The 19,622-nt window shown below is 34.9% G+C and overlaps 1 protein-coding gene and 2 long non-coding RNA genes across 3 annotated transcripts in view; 1 reads left to right on the top strand and 2 right to left on the bottom strand.

Annotated features, from left to right (window-relative positions):
• Positions 1–19,622, bottom strand: part of LOC145307202 (uncharacterized) — a 360,433-nt gene that overhangs the window by 11,511 nt on the left and 329,300 nt on the right. The window lies entirely within an intron of this gene.
• Positions 1–19,622, top strand: part of LOC145307206 (uncharacterized) — a 251,072-nt gene that overhangs the window by 46,294 nt on the left and 185,156 nt on the right. The window lies entirely within an intron of this gene.
• LOC145307650 (uncharacterized) lies at positions 10,103–11,919 on the bottom strand. Its single transcript, XR_013875543.1, has 3 exons — positions 11,422–11,919; positions 10,768–10,883; positions 10,103–10,210 (listed from the first exon to the last, which is right to left on the bottom strand). It is a non-coding gene; the product is annotated as an uncharacterized LOC145307650 (long non-coding RNA).

The following is a 19,622-nucleotide window of genomic DNA, read 5'->3' as shown; positions in this document are numbered from 1 at the left end:
ATGTGTTTTTTTTTAAACTAAATTATGCATAGAAAAAAAGCAATTAAAAAATCCTTAAAAAACGATTTTTCATAGGCCATATTTTGAAGATTTCTGAATTTAAAGAATGTGTCGTTTTAAAACTTCAAATTGCAAAGCACAGGGATAAGGGATGGGAAACCTGACCGAAAATTAGGTCTCAGCCTCCTTTTTAAAGTGATGGGGCAACTTTTCTTTTTTGCCTATAAAATCAACTCATTTTCGCCAGTTCATTATTGGCTGTAGGCTAATATCCAATAGCCTGAAACTTGCTTTTAGCATTAAATTTAATAATTAAATATTAATTATTTATATTTCCTCCTCTTTATGTATATACATATATATGTGTGTTTGATGGAGAAATGTGACGGGGTTTAAAGCCTTATTTCTCCGATAACATATAATGCAACAGAGCTCTGTAGTGGAGAAAAAAGGAAAAAAGGGGGGAGTGTTAAATTCAACAATGGACCTTTGTATCTTGTAAAAACAGCGAAGCTATTCTATATTACGGATCTATATGTCTTTAACGTTGATTAAGATATATTATGATTCTTTTATCAACTTTAAGAAGCAGATTATAGTGCCTATAAATAATGATGTCATACTGGCCTACCATAGGTGAAATAAAATATATACTGCCTATCATAGGTCAATTGTATTGTATGACGTAATTTTTTTTAGGCACTATAAGCTGCTTCTGGTTTTAAACTTTGACAAATGATTCCCGTAACAGTTAGGTACAATTTATTAAGTGTAGCAACCGACTAGAATGATTCCTAGGAAAGTTTGAAATAATTTTATAGTCTTAGCATCTTTTGATAATACATTTCATCAATTTAATTTGGATTTTTGTTAGATTTCTCAAAGATCTAAAGAGATAAGACAATGCTTGATCAATTGATGTACATCCCCCATAATGATAAATAAAATAACCCCTTCTGTAGATTACAATTAGTGGTTGAAACGTTTGAACACTCAACTTAAAAAAAACAATCAAAACTCAAAATAAGTCAGAAAAAGTGCAAACGGATAAGAAAATGTTTATTAAAATTTAAGGGACTAGTATAATAAACAGACCAATGTGTGTTTAAACTTTTCAACCACTAATTAATATCTAAAGATGGAGTAAATTAAGGATGTACATCAATTTATCGGCCTTTGTTTTATTTCTTTTAAACCATCATGCAAAATTGTCTAAGGAATCATATTTCCCAAAAATGTAATAATTCAGACGCGATTTTCCAGTATGGCTTCGAAACCGATTAATATCTGCAGGATTAGAACTCAGTCTCAACCTTACTGAAAAATCATGTCTAGCATTGTATTAGAATAAAGATAAGAAAATTAATACCAATTTATCATGTTAATAACCGGGATATATAATTATTAAACATCACTAAAAGGTACAAAATGATTTCAGTTAGAGACAATAAATTGTTAATCAACTTTTTTTTATCAACGAATATTTAGCAGTTTTTATATATTTAAAGTCACAGTAGAGTTATAAGCGTGCTTAGGCTTAAACTTTACTATGATTTTCTATAAATTACATTTATAGTACTACCTACATATATTAAAAATCAATTTAATAATGCATTCATGGATCTTAAGGGATAAGACGTTGGCCGATAAATTGGTCCCAAATTGATTAAAACTTGTAGAGAGGCCTATCTAATATGACAGTGACACGTAGCTTGGTGCATAGGCATAAACAGATATTATTTTTATCCTATTATATACAGTATTAAGCTTTTTTGTCTGTAGCAAAGGATCTTGATAACCAATAAACCGATATGGTTCTCCTTTACATTGAGGCTAAATATAGGTCCTGATATGGTTTTAGGCTATTTTAATCATACAAATATGTCTGGATATGGTTTAAGGCTATTTTTCTGCCCTTCCATATCCATTGAAATATAGAGCACCTAGATGCTAGGGGTGAATCCGTTAGTATTTATTAAAGAAATTAAGATAATAAAAATCCAGGTTGGCATAACTTGTATGCATTAACTAGCCATCAGAAAACACATAGAAATGTTCTTACAGCTCACATGAAAACTGCTGGAAACGTTATGGACAGGAATGCATGGTTTCTATATACACGTTTTTATTTAATATAGCAAAAGTATTGTTTAATATAACCCACCTAACCTTGATAGAAATTAGAAATTTTAAAACATTTTTCAACTTTTTAGATGTTTTTTTATTATTTTTCTATGTTTGAGTGTAGCCATCCCTATTTGATTTTAGAAATTTAATAACTGTTTATTATTATTTGTTTAAGAATAAATAGAATTTAAAAAGCATAAATTATGAATGAATGAACCATTGTATTGACTATATAGGATGACTTGCCTGTATGTTGGCATCTTATTAAAACTTCCCTGTAATAACAGGTATAACTATATATAGATATATTCTCAGCATCACTGTAATACACTTTTATTTGGATGTTAGTCTGTACTTGGCAGCTGCCAGCCACAGTTTGCGGTCAGTGGAAAACGGCAGCGGATCTTTGTGAAATTTTAATACGTTATGTAGACTTGTAAGAAATACTTAAGTTTAAAATTTGAAGTCTCTAAGTCAAAAATTGAGGCTACAGAAGCCTTTTAAAGATTTCTTGAGGCATGGAGGATCAGGACCTGCAGAATCATACCTGGAATCTAAAATTAACTTTAACACCTGTATTTCATATGAGGATGTACTACTAGAGGATATTTTAGTATTTTGGTAAGATAAAATGCTGTGTTTAAGTCAAAAAAATATTTTTGCCTTTTACCTGGATGACCCTGCCAGGTTTGCTGGCATCCTGTGCCCGTCAGGATGGAGATATTCAAAAAATTCCAACTCTCAATTATGTGTCATACCCATACTTAAAAAGTCCCGCAGTTTGGGCTCTATATCTTTCACATACAGAAAAAAAACCCTGACCGTTAAGGGTTTATTATGCCCTTCTGTCTATTTTTTTTATATATAATCTATTTTTGTTATTTTAACTATGGTATGATATTCTTAGGTTTAATGTGATGACAAGGGAGTTTACAAAATCTGAAAAATTGGAGATAATACAAATATACGACAATAAAGGTAATTCTTTAATACAAAGTAGCTTGATGTCTGTCCTTCCATCCCTTAAGATCTCAGTAACCACTGAACCGATTGGATTCTATTCTTCAGGGAATATACCTGCTTGTCCTCTAGTGGTTTTAGGCTATTTTCTTGGAGGGTGAGACACCCCCAACTCCCCCAAAAACAAAGAATACCCCTCTATTTTTTTTTAGATAGGTACCTATTGATCGCTGATACATATTTGGTATAAGAATATTAGGACAGATAGACTTATTATTTATAATAATATTGATGACTTAATATATGATATATTTAGGAGGAGATGCTGAAGAGAGAATGTTGGAGATTATCAAAGCAGGTGCCAATGTCATGCCACAGAACTACCTGGACGATACAGACTTGAAGAAGTAAGTCAATATTAATATTAGGGTGGCAGTTAGGACTGATTAAATATCTGCTTTACCGTCTATAAGTCCAGTTATATGTACAAAAGCATTCTTCCTAAAACTAAAATTAAAATTGGAGGGTCAACTTACCCCCCCCCCCCCATCTCACCCTTTCCCTCAAGTGCCCCCCATGGGCACAGCCGCTAGTACCTGATAAACCTGGATTTTCAAGAGTTCATTCACAGTGTGTACCAACCTGAATCGTTTTGACTATTTATCAAAACTGCGCACTGAGAAGTTGAACACCAGGGCTGCCGGCGGCTTGGCGGGGCTGCTGAGAGGCGACGGCGGCTGCTGAGCAGATAGCCTTTACATCTGAACACATTTGATATAAGAAAAAGCAACATAATGTTTGTTTGTGTGTTTGTACCTGTATGAACCATCATGTGTCTTGTCAAAGTACTCTTAGTAGAGAATACCTTTTCCCAATGATCACATGAATATGACCTCTCACAAGTTTGAACCCTTTTGTGTGTATTCTAACCTAGTATTCAATACAACCCGATCTAACCCAACAAACCAAAGCTAAACTAGCACCCCAATATTTTTATTTAATGTTAAAAATAATGGAGGGGGAAGGGGTTTTTAATGCTCAACAAGTCGCTATAAGGTATATTACCCATATATAACACACTCACCTGATAAATCGCGGCGGCTGTGTAGGAATCCCGGGCTGCCGCAGCTCCCATCAGACTCTACAGTTGTTGTTGCTGCTTTTTTTTTCATTCATTTAGCCCATTATCCTTCTTGTATAGGGTCACCGTCATCTGTTGCCAGATTTAAGAATCTGGCTGCGTCAGTTGGATTTGTCCAGAGGCTTTGGACAGTGAGGTTGGTTGGGTTTCCAGGACAATTAAACAGGTGTGCAGATGTATGACTGTTATCACAGTTGGGGCATTTGTCATTAAAATTTCGGTCAATTCTGGATTTATAACTATTAAGATATTGACTATAACCAGATCTTAGTTGGGCCAATGTAGATCTAGTTATTCTGGGGAGGTTCTTCTCGGACTCGTCAATGGCAGGTGGACGAGTATTTAGCACTTTATTATTTGAAAAGGCCAAAAGTGAGTCCTTCACAGAATTGGTGTGTATGACTTTGAGCTTTTTCTTGTAGTTTTCCTCTGTCAGATTTCGAGCAATGGGTTTCACTGCTGAAGCAAACTTGGATGTCAGTGTTTGTTTCATCTGACGTGGAGGTGGTGGTCTGTACAGGTCAGTGTGATTAGGGTGGCCAGGTTTTTGTGTTGCAAGAAGAAATTGTTTAGAGATCATTTCGCAATGATCCTTAACTTTCATGATCTTGGTCTCATCATGTAGGTGGTCAATATTTGTCATTTTATGGCAGCCTGTAGCAATGCGTAGGGCATGGTTTTGGGCTACCTGGAGCTCGTCCCATGACGTTTTGCTGATGGAGGGTGTCCATAAAGGACAGCAATAGTTAAGATGAGACTGACCTGTGGCCTTGTAGGTGTTGATGATCACCTCCTTCTCCTTGCCCCAGGTGGAGCCAGATAGGGCCTTTAGGATGTTGTTTTGGGCAAGGATTTTGGTCTTGGTGTTACTGACGTGTTGTCTAAAGGAGAGAGGACCATCAAAGGTGACACCTAGGATCTTTGGTTTCTTCTCAGTGGGCACATCTTCTCCATTTATTTTCACTTCCAATTCCTGTCCAACTTCATTGGAGAAGGTGGTGAATATAGTAGCCGAGGATTTATGTTGGCCGCTTCTACGCAGCACATCTACCTCCAACATCAGCAGCAACAACAACAGCAGCAGACGTGGAGCCAAGAGCCAACGCTTACAATCTCCCATCCTTCAATATGGGAACCGTCATCATCATCGTCAACTCCAGAGGTTTTTTAACATCTACGACAATGAGATTAATCCCTCAGCTAAATGTTGTTGCTGCTGCTGCTTTTACTCGTGTCTGTACAGCTGGTCAGCAGCTGCTGTGGCTGCAGCTGTCGAGGCAGCTGATGAAGGATACCCATACAAATGTTGTTGTTGGTCATATTGTTGTTGTCCTAACACAGGCTTCACCTTAACATAATTGAATTGATATAAAAGTAATAGTTTGTCTGTAGAGCAATATATTGCAAACCACTGCACTGGACCGATATGGTTCTCCTATATAGTAAAACTTCTCACAGATCCAGGGAAGGTTAATGACTATTTATGAAGAAGTGTGTAACTATATATGTAACTATGGAGCTATCTTATGCCTTACCTGAGTAAAATTAAGACACTTGTCTGGAGGCTGCAGTCATTAATACTTCAAACTATTTACTTGTCCAGCTACAATCTTGAAATACCTATGTAAACAAGTAAAATTAGAACACTTGTCTGGAGGCTGCAGTCATTAATTCTTCAAACTATTTACTTGTCCAGCTACAATCTTGAAATACCTATGCAAACAAGTAAAATGTAAACTTAAATACATGTTTTAAAAAGCCAACCGTCCCTTCATATGTATTGTAACTTATATTAAAATAACAAGATGTCTAAATATCTGTTTGATTGTATGTGTAGCAAAGAATTGTGCCAATTGTTGAACTAATCCATGAAATGTCCTATAAAAAGATTTTATTTTTAAGGATGAACCAGCTTTTTTTCTCCCTTGTGGAAAATGATAAGCTGGAAATAAGAAGCACAGAACCCAAAACTTCTCCTTTGTATGAGGAGAGAGGTAAGAGAATTTGGATATAGTCCATTTTGTGGCAAGGCCTCTTAAGGGGCGTTACGTCGTATTTTCACAGTAGTTCTTCCCCTATTTCTAGCACCTGTGGGGCAATCACCTAACATATCAAAAGCTGCTGCTATGCCTAGCTCTTTCAGGCAGCTGTAACTCTACTTAACAACCCATACCCAGGGTACCCTTACACGGAGGGGAGGGGGTCTGGGGGACTACCCCGCCCCCATAATTACCTAACCCGACCTGACCTGAAGTAATAAACCAACAAAAACTACCCCCAACACTTTTTTTTACAGGAGTTGGTATTTTTGCCAAAGTAGAGATACCCGCAGGCACGGATATTCCAGAATTGCAAGCTGTTCTACTCAAGAAACCAGATGATTATCAGGTGAAAATATAATAGGTCTATTTAGTAATGGTTTAGCAATATTTTAGGGTAGGGATCCTCTACCCTCCCAATAAAAAATTCCCCTGGAAAAAAAAACTTTTTAACTTTTTTCTTTTTAAAACCAAAAAAGTACCTAGTCAATTTTCAACCTCCACCCTACTCCTCCCGTCTTATTAAAACCTCAAGTGCCCCTAGAGGCCTTTAGGTGCGTGTTGATTAAAGTCAAGGTGATCGGACAATGGACGAAAAATTGCTGTACATTGGACATCCCTGACAATTTTTCACAAAATAACCCCTTATGTAGGTAGTATAATTAGTAGTTCAAACGTTTGGACACTCAACCAACCAATCAAAATACAATAATATAGTCCCCAAAGTTGTTGAGCCAATAAATAAAAAACTGTTATTATAAAACTCTGAGGATTATTGTTTATTTTATTTTAGCATCAACCTGGGGAGGATTATTCTGAAATGCTGGTACAAAGAACAACATACAATCTTTCAGGAACAATTATTTAGTACCAAAACTAATGTAAATTATATTAGTACCCAAAGTATTGTAAATTATATTAGTACCCAAAGTATTGTAAATTATATTAGTACCCAGAGTATTGTAAATAATTCTGGTACCCAAAGAAAAGTAAATAATTATGGTACCCAAAATAATGAGTATACTGGTACAGGCCCACTCCAGCTTATAAATAATAGCTGTCAGCACTTCAACAGCCAGTAAGTTTTAAAACTTATAATAATCACAGACAGACCAACAGACTTACACACAGAATAGTTATTTCTCACATCCTATTATAAACAGACTTACACACAGAATATTTATTTCTCACATCCTATTATAAACAGCTTTCAGCAGATTATGTTTGTAAATTTATTTATAGAAAACTGGATAACAAAGACATATTTTTTTGGTATAGATGAGAACTGGTTCTAATCCACCGGATATTAACCCTTAACAGTCGGGCCCCTTGCCGCACCTTTATCTCAGCTCACATCAGAGCTAGAGGGCTAAAAAAATTTGTGCATATCTAATGTTTGATAATAATTTTCCGACTATCGAAAAGTCAAAGTCAATTTTCGCTTCTTTCACCCCTTTATTTAACAACCTTTGTGTTTAGGTCCTTTTTTACTTATAAATTTCAAACGGCTGTCATTTTTAGATTTTTAAAGCTAGAAAAACTATTTTTCAGAAGTTTATATGGTCACAGGAGGCCAGACAAAGTGTCTAAAAAATCAGCCATGTGACGTCATAAAAATGAGGGATTATCCATCTCTCTTTTAAGGGATTTTCTTTCCCACTTATCCTCTCATCTCCCTCATTTTAATGACGTCACATGGCTGAATTTTGAGACACTTTATCAATCTACATATAAAACTGTTTTTGTAAAAATTGCAGCAGGCAGACTGATAAATACATTAACATACAGACAAAGAGTATTTTTTCTTGTGAAAATTCCCCTGTTTGACAGAGATATTGTTAAGGTACACAGTGGTGAAGGAGAAAAAGGTTGTGGGCTGTAAAGCTGTAAGAGACATACAACCAGGAGAGGAGGTCACAGTAAATTACCTAGTAAGTTAATACAGATAGATAGTTTATATGTTTATCTATATATTTATCTCTTCATATATCTATCTATCTATCTGTTCGTTTATCTATCTCTTTATCTGTTCATCTATCTATCTATCTTTCTATCTGTTCATCTATCTATCTATTTATCTAACTGTTCATGTGTCTATCTATCTATCTGTTCATCTATATATTTATTTATCTATCCATCTATCTATTCATCTATCTATCAATCTGTTCATCTATCTATCCATCTGTTCTTATATCTATTCATGTCTCTATTAATCTATCAATCTATCTGTCCATGTGTCTATCTATCATATAAACCATATTATCTGTGTATATATCTAAATATCTATCTATCTTGTAGTCAGCGAAGAGTAGAAAGGCAGCTCAGGTCTATAGTGGGGCATGCTACTGTTGCATCAATGAAGATCTGGAAGTCAATGAAGGTCTGGAAGTCAATAAAGACCCAGAATTTGATGAAGATCTTGAAGTCAATGAAGATCTGGAATTAGTGTTACACAGTGATGGAGAAGCTCAGGCTCAACCAATGATGGTGCAACAACCTCATCAACCTCCCCTGAAACTGAGTCTCAAGAAAGGAAGGAATGGATGGAAACTACTAAGATGATTGCAGGGAGGGATGGGACCCAAAAGTTTTATGATAACATTTTCTTATTCGTTTGGTCAAAAACTTTGGGAAATATTTTCAATTTTGAGTGTTCAAATGTTTCAACCACTAATTGTAATCTACAGAAGGAGTAATTTTGTGTATCATCATTGGTATGTACGTCAATTATCGGCCATTGTATTATCCCTTTAGATCCCTGATTGTTTTATCATTTTTTTGAATATTTTTTTTTCAGAAAACAAAGTATGAGTGAAAATGTTGGAAAATGTATATTCAATGGAAAACATTATGGAGTGAAACTGCCTTGTAATTGTGAGGTAAGCATAATTTATTGTAATACTGTATTATACTTTACTACTGTATTCCATACTATACTGTACTATACATGTATTTCTATACTCATATTTGGTGGCTAACTAATATTTTCAGATAAGATTATTTTTTTAAAATGACAATGAAAAAATTCAATATGTTATATAGGTAAGATATTTGTTGAAATCTAAGCTTTTATATAAAAATAGGGTTGGTCCGCCTGTCCATCCATAACAGATAGCTCTATAATTAAGGTTGAACCTTATACAAATAAAACTTTGGGTACGGGATTATAAAACTTTGGGTACAAGATTATAAAACTTTGGGTACCAAAATATAAAACTTTGGGTATCAGATTATAAAACTATGGTCCGCCTGTCCGTCCAAACTTATGTCTGTCTATCTCTCCGTCATATGTCCTAACCAACCTGTTTAAAACTGTAGTTCTTGCCAGGAGTTTATTAGCCCTGCTGAGGTTATATTACCTTAAGTAACTCTATCCTTCATATGGCAGGTGTCCTAACTAACTAACCTGTTTAAAACTGTAGTTCTTGCCAGGAGTTTATTTGCCCTGCTGGAGTTATTCTCCACTAATGGCAGGTGACCTAAATCGTATTACTAAACTCTTTGATTGCTCGACATTGTTACAACACAATAATCAACAAGGAGCACTAGACAACACAAAACATCCAGGGAAATGATTGTTGTTTAATTATATGTCAAGAGAAACCCACTAAATCGCTGGAAAAAGGAAGAACCATTTACATGTGATTCATGGGGAAAGAGTTATTCTATTTAATGTTACTTGACGCACTACATGAGGACATATACTTGTGAACATATCATAAGAGTTCTGCTGATATTTACTTTGTCTGCTAGCAGAAACAAAGTATCACAGCATTTTATAATTGAACTTATAAATTATATGATAGAGGGCGAGGCTTTTTATAAAAGTTGTATACCTGTGTATTGTCTCATACTGGTAAGACAGCTGCTGAACACATGACATGACAAAGTCCAACATAACTGAGGATAACTGAGGGAAGCCAATCTCGCTCTCTTTTTCTGTCTAAACACAAATGTATTAGGTAAAGTAATACTAAACTCTTTGATTGCTTGACATATGTCTGGAAGTTCTAACTGTACATGTTAATGAATTGTGCATGTGTTTTAGGCCATGACATTCTCCCTACTATTAATGTCACGCACCTGACATAGCAGCAGTAGGAAACATTGTTAATGTATTAAGTTATAACGCTGTGTTATGCTAAGATTTGAACCTATCACCATCCCAAACACGAGTGGATACGCTACTGGACGAGACAAAAACGCGTATTTTTGTGCATATATTTGTTGTATTCTAAACAGACACTCTTTCCCCATATATTACAAGATAATGGCCATTTCTGTTTGACGGCACTCTAGGTTGTTGCTATACTTGGCAAAATAACGATTGTATCCCAGCCTTCCCTGGACCCAATAATAAAAACTAGTGCTGTTTTAACTCTTGTTATATTACAGTAAAGTGTTATACAGTAAAAAAATTCAGTTTTGATATTAAAAATAAAACTGTCTATATGGACAATATTAAATTATAAAGTAGCTGTACAACTATGCTTAGCATACCTCTTGATATTGGGGATTCTCTAGTTTTCTGTGGGGGTGTGTAAGGTCCCCCCCTAAACATCCAGGCCCCACCAATGTTAGGTAAATAGTTAATACCATCCAGCATAAACCATTTTCTGAAATCAAAACATAATTGTTACTTTTCCCGGCTTAGTTATTTTTGCATTCATTTTTTTAAAAGCAAAGCTTTTATAAAATTAGGGTCAGTCTGTCAGTAAGTCCCTCTTTTCAACTGTCCATGACGGATAGTTATTCCCATTAATTTAGGCATGTTAGAGTTGTCCTTCAACGTATTTTCCTGTATACCTACCTAGCCTGTGAGGACGGGATACACAAAGATATCTTAATTTTAATGTATTTTCCAATTTGGATTAATGATGTGCTTAGTTTTAACCCTTGATCTTATTTTTAACCCTTAACAATCGGGGGGGGGGGGGGGGGTCATTGAACGTTTTTTTCTATCTCAATTTCTGTGTGTGAAAGATAAAGAGTCCAAATTGCGGGATTTTTAAAGAATTGGTATGACACATAACTGAGAGTTGGAATTTTTTTAATATCTCCATCCTGGCGGGCACAGGATGCCAGCAAACCTGGCAGGGTAATTCCGATAAAGAGCAAGCATTTTTTTTATTTAAACAAAGCATTTTATCTTACCAAAATACTTAAATGTCCTCTAGTAGTACATCCTCATATGAAGTACAGGTGTTCAAGCCAATTTCAGGTTCCAGGTATGATCCTGCAGGTCCTGATCCTCCAGGTCTCCAGAAAACTTTAAAAGGCTCCTGTGACCGCAATTTTTAACTTAGAGACTTCAAAATTTAAACTCAAGCTTTTCTTACATGTCTACATAATGTATTAAACTTTCATAAGATCCGCTAACAATCACAATGTATACTGGCCTACAATTGAGCACTTAAAAATGTTTACTGGCCTATCATTGGTCAATCAAAATGTATACTGGCCCATCATTGGCCAATTCAAATGTATAATGATCTATCATTGGTCAATCAAAATGTATACTGGCCTATCATTTGTCAATAAAAATGTATACTGGCCTAACATTGATCAATTCAAATGTATACTGGTCTACCATTGGTCTTCTCTCTCCTTGATGTGATACAACTCTGGTAAGACCAGAAATTACAGAACCATTTTCCTGAAAAATAAAACACAACTTAAAATAATGTGATGATTATTATAGAAATACAACCATTTATCTATAATACAAAGTAGAACAATATCTGTCCGTCTGTATGTCCGTCTGTCAGTCTGTCTATTCATCTGTATGGCCGTCTGTCTGTCTGTCCATCTGAAGCTTAAGATCTCGGTAAAAGCTAAACCAATTGGGTTTCACTCTCCAGGGAATAAACCTACTGGTACTGGGATGGTTTAAAGCTATTTTCTTGTGGCGGTTGAGGCACACCCACGCCCCAAAAAGAAAAGATTTCCCCTCCAAATTTACAAATTTGCAAACATGGTTAATGAATAAGTAAACTTTGTGGACAACTCTAATTTATATCCCATTGTCTCCTCCCTCACTGAATAAAACTCAGTTAAAGTAAAACCAACAAGGATGACAATTTCCATAAAAGCAAAGCAAACGGTAGGACAAAAGAACATTAACACTTGTAGGGTGTCAAAACTGAATAAGCAGATTATTATTGCTATAAGTATAAACAAAATTGTAAGTAAATTTGTTGCAAAACTGTATAAATACATAATATTTAAGGACGTACTTACATTTTTAGGACTTAATTATAGAGATGCTTTGCTTATAACATTGTACCTTATTGTAATAGGAATAAGTATTCCAAAAATCTAATGAATATGATAATTGTAACATACAAAAATTTGATGTAAAAAAATGAAAATTCAACATGTTTAAAATGGACAATCGGACATTTTGGTAATGACTATAGAGTTGCTAGGCTTTCTACGTCGTACCTAACTCCTATAGGAATCATCAAGCAAAGTTTGAAACCAAAAGGACAATTCTAACTTGCCTAAATTAACAAAAAGAGCTATACGTTACGTTCATTTTTAATTAACCCTTACAGGTTGGGGGGGGGGGTTATATTGACCCTCCCTCTAGTTTTTTCAATGTCATTTTTTGTGTAGGTAAGATAGAGAGTTGAGACTTCATGACTTTTTAAGTTTAATAATTATACGTTGGCAAGAGTTGATCTTATAAGGATATCTGGTCTGTGTCGGTCGTGGTGTCCGGTCAAAGTCGGTTAGTTGGCACCAAATTTTAAAAAAAATTCTAAATAAATCTTAATTTCTTCATTGTGACTTTTGTGTATAAGATAGAGACCTAAATTTTTTTGGTGAATACTGGGATATTAATGAACATCTGAGAATGATGGTGTTAAGACCGTTTGACCGCTTCCTGGCCGATTTTATGACCGATTTTGTGTCCTGCTTTTACTATGGACTTATATCAGGTATATCGTGGCTTCTATTACAGCTAGAGACCTAAAAAATTTTGTGGTACATCCTTGAGCAATAATAAACTTCCGTGAGTAGTAAGGTCATGACCGTTTGACCACTCCTTGACCGATTTTTGACCGATTTTCTATTTCCTACCTGTATTTTTGCCGTTTGTAAGCTGCCAGCCGCCGAAAGAGAGAGAGAAAGAGAGATAGATAGTTAGATAGATAGATAGATAGCTAGATAGATAGATAGATAGATAGATAGATAGATAGATAGATAGATAGACAGAGAGAGAGAGAGAGAGAGAGAGAGAGAGAGAGAGAGAGAGAGAGAGAGAGAGAGAGAGAGAGAGAGAGAGAGAGAGAGAGAGAGAGAGAGAGAGAGAGAGAGACAAACACACATCCTGTTACCTTATTTTATGGATATATTATATGTTATAATATTACATTAATCATTATGACTGGAAAAAAATTCTCATATTCAATATTACATAAGCTATAATAAAAAATAACACATTGGTGATGTACAACCATTCCCCAAGGTTGTTTACATTATACTGAAGTAAATCAAAGTCTCTAAAATTCCTTCCCCCCTCCCCCCCCCCCCCCCAACTCTCTCTCTCTCACTCTCTCACTCTCTCTCTCTCTCTATGTCTCTTTAGATTTACATAAGTTTTAAATTATACAATTAAAAGAGAAAAATGGAAAATTTTCTTGGACCCCAAGTCACTTTGAATGGCTGTTGTAGAAAAAATAATACTGGGGGGGTCTAATTTTTTTCCACAACCTCAACAAGCATGGCTAGCTGGTGTCAGGGACGCGCCGGTCAGGCCAATCGGTCGGCCGGTACGGCCGGAATCGGCCGTTGAAAATCGTCAATCTTTTACGATTTTTGCGACCTTTGACGGCCACTGTCGGCAAAACGGCTGGTTGGATAGCCGCCAGCCGCACATCCGCTGAACCGCCTGTGGATGGGCTACAAAAAAGTGGTAATACATGTGGCTGAGCCACAAACACACAGGGCGCTACAATCGAAAAACACCTAAAAAAATTGTATTTTTTTCGTTGTTCTAACTTTGCCGCCAATTTAAGGCCGGAAGGAGGCCGGCAATTGTCGGCGACGACTTTGGATGGTAGTTAGAGCAGGCCATTGCGGTTCTGTAAATACCTTTATATTTCTCCTAGCCCCTCTGGGAGGCCCTCAGGGGCAAATACGCCAGGGATAGTAAAAATAATCGGTTTTTTTGTCGGCATTTTACCCAGGCGACTTTGGCCGTTCGTCATGGCCAGGGAAGTGATGAGAAAAAAATTGTGCGTAATAGTATTGATGCTCAATGGCCCACTGTATCCAGGGATATGTGTCCCAAGCCTGTCAGTCAAACGGTCTGGCGACACCAGCCGAATTTGAAACCGGTAAAATCTTCGATTTTATATTATTTTCGCGACGTTTGACTTTTAAAAAAATGGTCTTTTTTCGTTGTTCTAACTTTGCCGCCAATTTAAGATTGTATGGAGGCCGGCAATTGTCAGCGACGACTTCAGATGGTAGTTAGGGCCGGCCATTGTGGTTCCATAGATACCTTTAGATTTCTCCTAGCCCCTCTGGGAGGCCCTCAGGGGCCAATACACCAGGGCATGGTACATTTACAAAGTAATAATTATTAGAAGTTATAAGTAAAAGGTATAGTAAAGAAAATAGTTTGAATTCATACCATTAATCTTAAATACAATATTTCCCTGTCATAATATCCATGTATATTCTACATCCATTAAATTAACCTTACAGAGAAGACCCGGGCTAACAAAACTGAACACAGTAATAGTGTCTGACTGATTATGACGTAACAAAAAAAATTAGCCAATGAGAGGCCGTTATTGACCAATGGTAAAATTTATAGTGGCCTCTCATTGGCTATTTTTTTTTGTTACGTCATAATCAGTCAGACACTATTACTGTGTTTAGTTTTGTTAGCCCGGGTTTTATAAGATAACATTATTATAAAACTTTGGGGACTAGTGTAATAATAACCAGCCCATTGTCCCTTCCCTCCTAGGTTTGTCATTCTTATTATTTTTTAGTAGCGAAGCTACTCTATAATTCACTATGTCCGTCCGTCCGTCCGTCCGTCAGTCAGTCCGTCAGTCAGTCCGTCAGTCAGTCCGTCCGTAACGCTATGGGGGAAATGGGATTTACTCAGCTCCTATAAAAGATAGAATGCTGAAACTTTTTGACAACATTCCCATCATTAAAGAGCACAATTAAGTATAAAACATCGATGACGATAGGACCGCTTTTAAGCAGGTTTTAGGCTATTTTTGTATTTTTCACATTTTTCTTCATATCTTCAGTGTTTATGGTCCGATTTTCAAATTTTTTTCAGTTATAGATATCAAAATTAAATTTCCTGTCGTTTAAAGAAAACAACTATGGGGTCAGACTGCCTTTAAGCAGGTTTTAGGCTATTTTTGTATTTTTCACATTTTTCTCCATATCTTTGGTGTTTATGGTCCGATTTCCAAAATTTTTTCAGTTATACATATCAAAATTAAATTTTCTGTCCTTTAAAGAAAACAACTATAACGGCCAGACTGGCTTTCAGCAGGTTTTAGGCTATTTTTGTTTTTTCTCCATATCTTTTGTATTTATGGTCCGATTTCCAAAATTTTTTCAGTTATACATATCAAACTCAAATTTCCCTGTTGTTTAGAGAAAACAACCATGACGGTCAAACTGCTTTTTTGCAGGTTTTTGGCTATTTTTAAATTTTTTCCCTTATTTTCCATATCTCTGATGCATTTTGGGATATCAGTATCAAAATAATTTTTCCCATTGTTATGAGCATCTTTTATGTAATTTTCTTTGACCGACTTCGTTATACAAAATAAAACAAGGTTTCGTGTTTATTTTCTCCAATAAATCTATTCCTGATTTTAATAAATAAACTTTAAATCTACTTTTACGTATTTCCATCCATGATTTTTTGTGCTTCGCTACTTATGGATGTTGTCATCCTTGTTTTATTGTGAGGGGGCTGTTTATTACATTAGTCCCCAAAGTTTTATAATAATGTTTTCTTGTTTGTTGTCTTGATAACTTTGGGGACTTTTAATGAATTTTGATTGGATGGATCATTAATTTGAGTGTTAAAACGTTTCAACCCCCAATTGTTATCTACAAAAGGGGTAATTTTATCTATCATCATTCGGGGATGTACATAAATTTATTGGCTATTGTCTTTTCCCTTTAGATCTCTGTGTTTTTATAGATATTTAGTGTATCGTATTATAGACAACTTTCCGCGGATATTATGCGGATAGTATGGCTGAGAACCGGTTCTAATCCAGCGGATATTAATCTGTTTATCTGTAAGGGGGCAAATTTAACACACATATGGTGGGAAAAGCAGGGATCTAAAGGGATAAGACAATGACCAATAAATTGATGTATACACCCAATGATGATACACCAAATTACCCCTTCTGTAGATTACAATTATTGGCTTCTAATCCGATATATATCCGCTGGATTAGAACCGGTTCTCAGCCATACTATCCGCATAATATCCGCGGAAAGCTGTATATAATTTAAATTTTGTTTTTTTATAATAGATTTATTAGTAGCGAAGCTACTCTATAATTCACTTTGTCCGTCCGTCAGTCAGTCTGTCCGTCAGTCAGTCCGTCCGTCCGTAACGCTATGGGGGAAATGGGATTTACTCAGCTCCTATAAAAGATAGAATGCTGAAATTTTTTGACAACATTCCTATCATTAAGGAGCACAATTGACTATAAAACATCATTGGCGGTCGGACCGCTTTTTAGCAGGTTTTAGGCTATTTTTATATTTTTCACATTTTTCTCCATATCTTCAGTGTTTATGGTCCGATTTTCAAAATTTTTTCAGTTATAGATATCAAAATTAAATTTCCCATAACTTAAAAAAACATCCATAAAGGCCAGACTGTCTTTTTAGCAGGTTTTAGGCTATTTTTATATTTTTCACAATTTTCTCCATATCTTCAGTGTTTATGGCCTGATTTTCAAAATTTTTCCAATTATAGATATCAAAATTAAATTTCCCGTCTTTTAAAGAAAACAAACATGACGGCCAGACTGCCTTTTTAGCAGGTTTTAGGCTATTTTTATATTTTTCACATTTTTCTCCATATCTTCAGTGTATATGGTCTATTTTTCCTAATTTTTTTAAGTTAAGGTGATAAAAATTAAATTTTCTGTTGTTTTAAGAAAACAACCATGGCGGCCAGGCTGCCTTTATTCAGGTTTTTGGCTATATTAATATGTTTTACATATTTCCCCATATCTTTGGTTTTTTTTATCCAATTTTCAAACTTTTTTGGGATATCAGTATCAAAATAAATTTTCCCATTTTTATGAGCATCTTTTATGTAATTTACTTTGACCATCGTCATCATACATAATAAAACAAGTTTTCATGTTTATTTTATCCATTAAATATATTCTTGATTTTAATGAATACCCTTTTAATCTACTTGTACGTATTCCAATCTACGATTTTTTGTGCTTTGCTACTTATGGATGTTGTCATCCTTGTTATTACATGGATCATACATCAGATCATACAGAACAACAGGTACCACAGTATTATTGTCCAGTTTGATATCAATTTCAGTTTTAATCATTTCATTAACCAAAAATAGGTGATTTCCCACAAAGTACCTGTCAAACACTGACCCCCCGTTCTCTAATTTCTGAAATATTTAAAATAGGGGGGAAGGGTTGTTTTTTACCCATAACATAACCTTACCAACATGCAAAAACGAACCTAAAAATACTTCCTCCCTTATGTTCAATTTATCAAGGTCCCCAAAGTTGTTAGGACAACAAATAAGAAAACGTTATTATACCACTTTGGGGACTAGTGTAAACAGTCCATTGTCCCCTCTTTCTCTCTCTCTCTGTGTTAAAGCACACAAAAGAAACAATTTTTGGTGCATTTACCTAAGCCGCGCTCAATCTCTCTCTGTAGATGATTGATTGATGGCTATTCCAGATTATATGTATAAAATGTATTTAGAACTAGTTGTATGTCTGTACTACAATTCACTTTGTTTGTACAGTAGGTAACACCATATGAATTTAAGCAGAGAGAGAGAGAGAGGAGACAATGGACTGTTTATTACATTAGTCACCAAAGTTTTTCTATTCATTGGCTCATCAGCTTTGCAATTTTTTATTCAAATTTGATTGGTTGGTTAATTTAGTTAAGTGTTCAATCCTTTTAACCACTTTTTTGTATTGTCATTGGGGATGTACATCATTTTATCAGCCATTATTCTATCCCTTTAGATCCCTAGAATTTAAGAATGCTACTGTTTCTTTTCAAATATATTAGAGAATAATTACTTTGTCCCTAGCCTCCAGGGGAGGGCTTGGGATGTTAGGAAAATAGCCTAAATCCACCCTTAAGATATGTATAAAGCTTACCTGTAAAGAACAACCAATTGGGATTACCAATTTCCGAGAATTTTAACTCTAGATAGAAAAAATCCGTTAAAATACTTCAAATTATTGAATATGTTTTATATAAAAAATTTAAAACTTCATTTTATCATAGAATGGGCAAAAATCGAGCTATCTGGCTAATTTTTTTTATATGTTAGAGATTTTTTCATGCTTAACAACTTTGCTTTTATATTTTGTTTTAAAAAAATAATTTTAAAAGTGGTTTAATTGGGTTTGAAAATTTACGTCCCTAAAAAAGCATATTTTTTTGTCCAAAAATTTAAATCTAGCCTCAAACCTGCCCAAATTGATTTCCTCTGAGGCTATATGATAACCAAACATAAAAATATAGTTTTTAAAAAAATCGAAGGCTATGAAATTTTTAAGAAGAAAAAAAGCACAGTACCATCCCTTTAAATTTAAAAAAATCTATTTTTGACCAACCTACGTAAAAGATAAAACAATAACCAATAGTCCTAGAAGGCTAATTTTTTTTATATGTTGTACTCAAAGCAATTTCTAACAACTTTGCTTTTCTATAAAAGTTGAAAAAAATCACTCTAAATACCATTTTTTCCCTTCGTAAGTTCGTATGGTTTATAAATTTCTTTAAAATGCAAAAAACTAATATTTTTTATTTAGCGCCTATATGAATGCTCATCCCTCATTGGTTACTTAGTACGCCGCTAATACTTCCTATTGGTGATTATAGTTTAAAGGTGTGTGACTTTCAACGAATATATGAAATGAATTTCACTCTCCGTCAAAAGTTATGCTATCTCTTTCTCTCTCTCTCTCTCTCTCTCTCTTAATGGCTTAACTAATCAATATTAAATTGTTAGGGAAGCTAAGTATTGTTGTATGTGCAGGTTTTAGGCTATCTCTTTTTATTTGATTCTATCTATCTATCTTTCTATCTATCTATCTATTCAATCTTTT

This window comes from Acartia tonsa, chromosome 15 (assembly GCF_053477335.1).
Source record: "Acartia tonsa isolate MP-2025a chromosome 15, ASM5347733v1, whole genome shotgun sequence".
Lineage (NCBI taxonomy): Eukaryota > Metazoa > Arthropoda > Copepoda > Calanoida > Acartiidae > Acartia > Acartia tonsa.
The sequence above is the reverse complement of the archived record's forward strand: the minus strand, read 5'-3'. Positions and strand labels throughout refer to the sequence as shown.